The following is a 7,943-nucleotide window of genomic DNA, read 5'->3' as shown; positions in this document are numbered from 1 at the left end:
CACATCAAAAATGATTAAATGGACCTACTCCAACTTCCTGAATTCCATTCCGATCCCGATATCAAACTTTCCACTGCAGACCAGAAAATGCCAAATTTTCAATTTCGCCAATTCAAGCCTAAATCTACCACGGACCTCCAAAATACATTCCGGATACGCTTCCATGTCCAAAATAACCTAACGGGGCTAATCAAATCATAAAAATCAAAATCCGAGATCGAATACTAAAAAAGTCAAAACTTGGCAAACCTTTCAAATTTTAAGTTTCAAACTGAGAATTGTTCTTCCAAATTCATTCCAATTACCCTGAAAACCAAAATCGACGATTTACATAAATCATAATACATCACACGGGGCTAGTCATGCCCGATAACTGGCGAGCAAAGTGCAAAATACTCAAAACGACCAGTCAGGTCGTTACATAACTCTAGCAAACGCTACTGGATTTCAAGCATTCTACAAGTGAAACTCCATTATAATATACTGGAATCTAAAAAACTCTCTTCAATTGAAATTTGGACTATAGCCTTTCTATTTAAATGCGAGTATATTTTGCACAAAATTACCTTTAACACACTAAACGACCAGCAATCGCTACTGGATTTCAAATATTCTAGAACCAAAACTCCAGCATAATATATCGGAGTCCAAAAAACTCTCTCCAAGTGAAATTCAAAATATATGATACTTAACTTTTTAGGACTTTTAAAGGTAAAATTCTAGCACACTACTGAAATTCAAATATTTATAGATTCAAAACCCATACATGGTACCTTATTTGGAACTCCATGACACAATCATGGAGTTTTAACTTCTACATGTTGAAACTCCAAGATATTATTTTTGAGTTCAAAAGAGGTACCATTGAAGAAAATATTCCTTTTAGGTTCAAATCTCAGCAACCATTAATGGGATTCAAACCTTTATAGGTTCAAACTCCAGACGATTACTAAGGTATGTTCAAACCTTTATAGGCTCAAAATTACTAGGATTTGAATCCTTTCACATTATTTGAGATACCTTGTTTTGAACTCCATGAATTATTCATGAATTCTACACTAGCAAAAGCTCAAAAATCAGGAATCATTCCTGGAGCTTCGAACTCCAAAGTCGATTGCTGGAGTTGTGTTCTGTGTTGTAGTTGGGGACAAAAGTATCAATTTAGTTGGTGGCTACATTGCCAATACATTTGAAAATGCGGCCTAACTCTAATAGCATGGCCTAAAAGTGCCTACGCCAACTAATTTTTTCCTAATTAAATAGTAAAAATTGTGTGGGGTAGCCACTTTTTAAAGTGGTATTTACTTTTTATCCAGCATTTTTAATGCTTAGCAATAATAGCCACTAGTCTATTAAAACTAATATGAAAAGACGATGTTACCTTTCTTCTATCTCTTTTTTGTCCATGTTCTCTTCTTTGCTAGTGTACCTCCATGGCTTTGACCCCACCGCGCAGTAGTTGTTTTTACTCATATATCTACAACTTTATTTCCAATAAAATTCATGTTTTAACTTTCAAATACTCTGTTATACTTCAGCTCTAAGTATACTTTTTCTTGAGCTTCAACAAAACCTTATCTAATGCCTACTTATTTTTTTCAATATTCCAATTTAACGGCGGAGAAAAAATGGCGAACCTTCGTAACCACCCAGGGGACAGAAAAATGAGGTTGTTATTGGGCCTAACGTGATAAAATGAGAATCTGTAGTGTGAACATTAGTTGGTCAATTTTAAGCTCAAAAGTTAAGGATAATAGGTCCTGAACTTACAGTTACAAGTACAAAAGTTAGGACAATAGGTCCTAAACTCCTGAACTTAGACTAACAAGCTCAAAAGTTAAGGACTATAGGTCCTAAACTTAGGCTAAGAAGCCCAAAAGTTAAGGATAATAGGTCCTGAACTTAGACTAACAAACTCAAAAGTTAAGAACAATAGGTCATGAACTTAGACTAACAAGCTCAAAAGTTGAGGACACTTGGTCCTGAACTTACAATTATAAGTTCAAAAGTTAAGGACACTTGGTCCTGAACTTAGACTAACAAGCTCAAAAGTTAAGGACAATAGGTCCTGAACTTAGACTTACAAGTTCAAAAGTTAAGGACAAGTAGTCCTTAACTTAGAGTTACAAGCACAGAAATTAAGGACAGGTGGTCCTGAACTTCGAGTTCCAAGTTCAAAAGTTGAGGACATGTAGTCCTGAAGTCCTGAACTTAGAGTTACAGACATGTAGTCCTGAAGTCCTGAACTTAGAGTTGCTAGTTCAAAAGTTATGGATACTTGGTCCTGAACTTTATGAGCAGAAGGGTGTTTTTTGTCCGGGCAGATAAAGTTTATTAAAGTAGTGGCTAAAAACTAAAGTCATTTAAAACATTGGGTTAAAAGTAAATACATGTATTATTAGTGGCTAACCGTACACTTCCCCCAATTAAATAATGGGAAATTTTCATAAAGCACTATCTTTTAGTAGTAATTAGCCATTTATAGATACCATTTGCTATATTACGGATTATAGATATCTTTTATGTGGTTATAAGATGTATTTGATGTATTTAAGCTATTGTACTCATGAATACAGTAGCAAAAATAGGCCTGAATTAGGAAAGTCTAGCTAATCAGTTGTTGTATTCGAGTGTATTCGACTGTATTCATGGAGTGAAACATGGGATTACAGCTGGACAAATTATTATATTCGCCTGTATTCACGGCATGAAATAGGGGATGACACTGTTTTTAAAAGGGAAAGTGAATCAATTAACATAATAGACTCCTAATATAACTCAACAAACTCAATTATAACACACAAATTTTGTATTTTCAATTATAAAAAAGATTCTCAACCGAAACATACCCCAAAAATATAGCAATCTTCAGAGAAATTATATAATACATCTGAATAAATAAATTATATTAATTAAAAAAAAAACTTATGAATACATTCATGGCATATAGCGAGACAGTGAATACAATAAAATACATAGAATACAGCGGGATACATTGAAATACAATGAGAAAAAAGACAGTGAATACAATGAAATACATGGAATACAACGAGATACATTGGAAAAAAAGACAATGAATACAATGAAATACATGAAAATATATTGACATATATTAACAGAAAATCATCCTACAACATCCATATCTCAATTTTTTCAATTGGCCAGGACTGTATTCATGATATGATAGATCCGCCATCTTTCCACCCCTAATCTCCGTGCAGCATCATCAAGCCTTATGGTTTCAATACCTTTCTAATTGTATAAGCTCAAAAAATTGGAACATAGGAGACCGAGAGACTTCTGTTTACGACAATAAATAGATCTAGAATCTTTTGAAGGATCTGAAGCTAACGACATAATTGTTTTCTTTGAGGAAATTGATTCAACTATGTGTGTGCGTGTATGGCCAAACTCTGTAAGGATTCTGAAATAGAATCGATATAAAAGAGAGAGAGAGAAAACTCCTCTCAGTGGAGGATATCGATGGAGGAGAAATCGCAAGCGAACTAGACAGAGAAGAGGAAGAGTATCGAAATTTTTAATGGGATGGGGAAGAGAATGGGATGTATCAAAGTAGAGAGAGATAGAAAATATTGTAACTGATTAGCGTATTTAGTGGTTTAGGGTTAGGAGGTAACAAAAATTAAATATTTTGCAATAAACCTTAAAAGTATCTATAGAATATAATTTTTAAATGATATTTATTTAAAATAAATAAGGTGTTAACCTTTATTACAGGAGGTAAAAATTCCTTAAATAATCTAGTAGGAGGTCTGTTAGCATATCCGGCCCAATTTGAGACTCAAAATTTTATGTTAGACATAGACCGGTACAAATACCATCACTATTTAAAAGTATCGGTCCAAGTTAAAATCACTTCCCATATAATCACTCAGCTCATAATATTTTCCTGTTATACATATATATAATGTTTTTTGACTGATCAATTCAAGAAGCGTCTAATGCATTGGCATTGACTGTTTTATCTTATATTTTTCCTATCCTTATAGAGATCATTCTACTTTCTATAAATGTATTCCATGCCAAACCTGAAGAAGCAAACATATAATTGCCACGCCCCAAACCCGGGGAGGCATGGCTGGCACCCGGTGCCGCACAGGCCCGAGCAAACCACTTTGCAACTTTTTTTTCTTTGTAACTATTATGGGCCAACATGGCCACAACTCGTAATGTATAACTATAAGTGGACAACACTGTATTACTAAACCATTTTTCTTAAAACATGAATACATATGGGCCGTCAAGGCCTCTGACATACTGTACAAAATAAACCTCTGTCTACAAAGCCTCTAAGATTGTTTGACATCAAATGTGACAGGGTACTGCCCTACTCATACGACTATAGCAAAACTCCGTCACGATGACTCATAGACTCGGCTGCACTCCGAATGAGGTGGAGTCTTACCGATCCTTCGCTGAATGCTAACCTCGTCTACTATGAAGGCTCGTTAAACTGATTGTCTATACCTGCAAGCATGAATGCAGCGTCCCCGACAAAAGGATGTCAGTACAAATAATGTACCGAGTATATAAGGCGGAACTGAAACATAACAGTAAATCAATATTAATTAAGGACATGGAAGAAACATGGAGTAAAAGACTCAACCTGTAAGTCTGGATAGCTATGTAAATCATGAAATATTTATAGTATCATGCATATGCGTATAAATGTCATGTAATGCATAGGTCTGTACGTACATAATATCATAAAGCCTCTGAGGGCATCCCATCATATCATCTCAGCCACTGTGGGCAAAATCATCATCGTATACCAGTTGATCAGGTGGTGGTGCGTATATAATGCCATAACCTTTTCCCATATCCCATATACATATATAATACATATATACGCGTATAAAACATCATCTGGTCATGGGTTAATGTAAATGAATGCAATGTATGAGAAGTACGTCAATAAAATCTTTCGGAGTGTCATAAGATCATTTGCCTCTGATTAATATCATGAAGTAAACTTTATCAACTGCGTATTATTCTGAGACCCATGAACAGAAGATATAATAATATGTTACATGGGGAATCAAGAACATAGAGACCCCTAGTATTTCTTTGAATAGAGTCGTTTATGAAAGTTGTGCATTTGCATGTTTCTTCTGTATAATTTTGATCATGCCAAAACGAAAGAAGGGAAAACCTTAATATGCCTGAACTCCGAATTCATCTTTATTTAATCCTTTTGCAGCCAATAGAAAGAGCTTCTGTTTGGTAGCAAAATTGACAAGGATGAATTATAAGCAAGCCTCACGTAGAGTTGTAGTTAATCTCTCACGGGTAACTGGGAAAGCTTCTCTTTGCAACTGTTGAGAGGAAAGCAAATATTTCTGAGCTTCCAACAAAGTTTTTAAATTATACAGTGGTGTCTTTCAGGCATGAAGCTTAAAAAAATTGTATGTAACAATTAAAACATCTAGTTCCTTGAATTTCACCTAAGCTAACATTTCGGAAAAATTTTCTTGTTAAGCCATCGTCCATTTGGTTTTCTTATAACTGTTGCTTAGAACCTGTGGACCTTTCCATGTTAATATGCTTTGAGAAATATGTTGTTTTGCTCCAATTCAAAGTTTAAACCTAAGACTTGAAAATGAGGATGTTATGTCCTCTAGCACTTGCCATAACACTACAGTTTAGTAAGGTCATCTCCTCTTTCCTTTATTGAAGGTACAATCATTAATTGAACTAATAGGAAAGCCTAAATACATCTGAAAATTGATGAATGCAAAGGGGGAAGTAAGGGCGTTTCATGTTGGAAAAATGTAAAAAAAAGAAAAGAAATTGCACTATAAATTCTCAAAACAGAAAAGGATAACTTTTCTTGTGATAAAATACCATATATTCTTATAATAAATAAAACCTCATTTATAAACTCCCACATATCATGTATTTAATTTAAAACTTATCACAACTATATAAAATCGTATCTATCATCTTTTACCGAAAATGGTTTACTTCAAAAAAAATACATATCAAGCTAATGTATAGTAGTTCCGAAATTCTTCAAACTTACAGGGTCTTACATCCCTAGCTTCATGTATAACCTTAATCCCTTCCAACTCATATGTTGTTACTTCAACGAATCCTAACGTTAAAATACGGGATGTAACAATAATATCTATCTTCATCTCAAAATAATATATTCTTGGACAAAAAGAGTAGCATTGTGTAGATTGAGAGAGAGAAGGAATAGAGAATCTCATGGATGAGGCAACAAGACCGAAGGGTCAAACTCTTTTGATTTGGCTATAAATATTGGAATAAGAAAGCAAACAATCCACACAAGCTAAAATCTGGGGAACTTATGTTTGGAAGAGAGGCCTTACATGAAGGGAAGAGCCTTTAATTTGTTTAGTAGCCAAGGATGACTTGCCTACATATATATACTACCAACAAGCTAAGCTGAAATCCTTGTTTTGGTTGACATGTTAGGCAGTCATCTATGGCTATCTTTACAGACTCTTCTCCCCCATGTTAATTAGTCCTTCTCTTCCCATTATATGCCAGAGTCTGAGCCGGAATTGAAGTTCATACATGGGTTTTGAACTTATCATCGAACCCATAACTCATTTTAGTTACTGAGTTTACAATTAAAAATTCATACATATTTATAATATTTTCATACAAATACATAGTCTAAACAAAAGTCATGAGATTCGTCCGAACCCTTAGTTAATATTGTAACTCGGCCCCTACATTATGGTGCCAAAACATCAAGCGCAAAGTTATCCTATCATATTCTTTTTAATTTATTTTTGTACTTTGAACTTTCTAAGTACGGTAGCTTATAGTGTCATGAACATGCATGGGTGATGGAGATATTTAGATTAAAAATATTAGCATTTCAGGGACCATTTTAGGAGAAATAGCATTTTGTTAAGGACCCAATCGATACATTCGAAACCACAAGGCCCGATATTGAATTTTGATGAACAATTTGAGGACTAAACATGCAGGTCACTCAGGTGTTAGATATGTGTGGTGCTTTTTTTGTAGGGATGCTCTATGGCTTGTTCAAATGATTCTCTTAGTCAATTTCTGTTCTCAAAAAGTTGATGCAGATACATATTAAAATGGAAAAAAGGAGAGCTGTTGTCACGTAAGATCACATCATTAGGTTGTCCGTCGACATTTTGACCACAAAATTCTTATCAGCATTTTAAAAGGTGAAACTGGGACTCATTCGGGACTTGTACGCGCAAGACACTCACGAAACGAAAACTTACCCAAATGTCTCAAATAAATCTCAACTTACCAACCTCTAGCCATTAGTCATAAATTTATTAAAATTAGCCAACAAAAATTGGAAAACCAAATAATAGGATTCTTTCTCTCAAAGAATCACATGCAAGAATCATCTTCCATATTTTTAAGCATGATTAACAGCACTAGATACAAGACGGAAAGAAAATTTCATAGATGAGGTAGTAAATAAGGTGATGAAATACAAAAATATATACAATATTCCAAAAATCTAAATAAAAAAGGAACTTTTTCAATGGGTATAGTTGAAATTCATTGAAAATATATAGATAAGTCAATATACGAAATTTGAGGAAGATTGGAGGTGATTTGGACTGGTTTTTTTTGTTTTTTTTTTAATCAAAATTCGTAATTAAATCAAGTTCAAAAAAGTCTTTGCGACACATGTATTAAACATGTATCACGCATGTATCTCACACACAGGTATACATGTAATACATAATTGATACAAATATGATACATATGTGATATACAAATGGTACACAGTGTGATACACATATCATTTTTTCATGTTTAGTTTTACTTCGAATTTTCAATTCAAACCACCTCAAAACTTCACCAAATCATCCCAAAACTGAGATTCAAGCTCCTTAAGTTGTGCCCAATCTATTCTAATAGCACTCACTCAAAATAAAGCAAAAATTTGATAT

The sequence above is a fragment of the Nicotiana tabacum genome, chromosome 1, assembly GCF_000715075.1.
Source record: "Nicotiana tabacum cultivar K326 chromosome 1, ASM71507v2, whole genome shotgun sequence".
NCBI classification, from domain to species: domain Eukaryota; kingdom Viridiplantae; phylum Streptophyta; class Magnoliopsida; order Solanales; family Solanaceae; genus Nicotiana; species Nicotiana tabacum.
The sequence above is the reverse complement of the archived record's forward strand: the minus strand, read 5'-3'. Positions refer to the sequence as shown.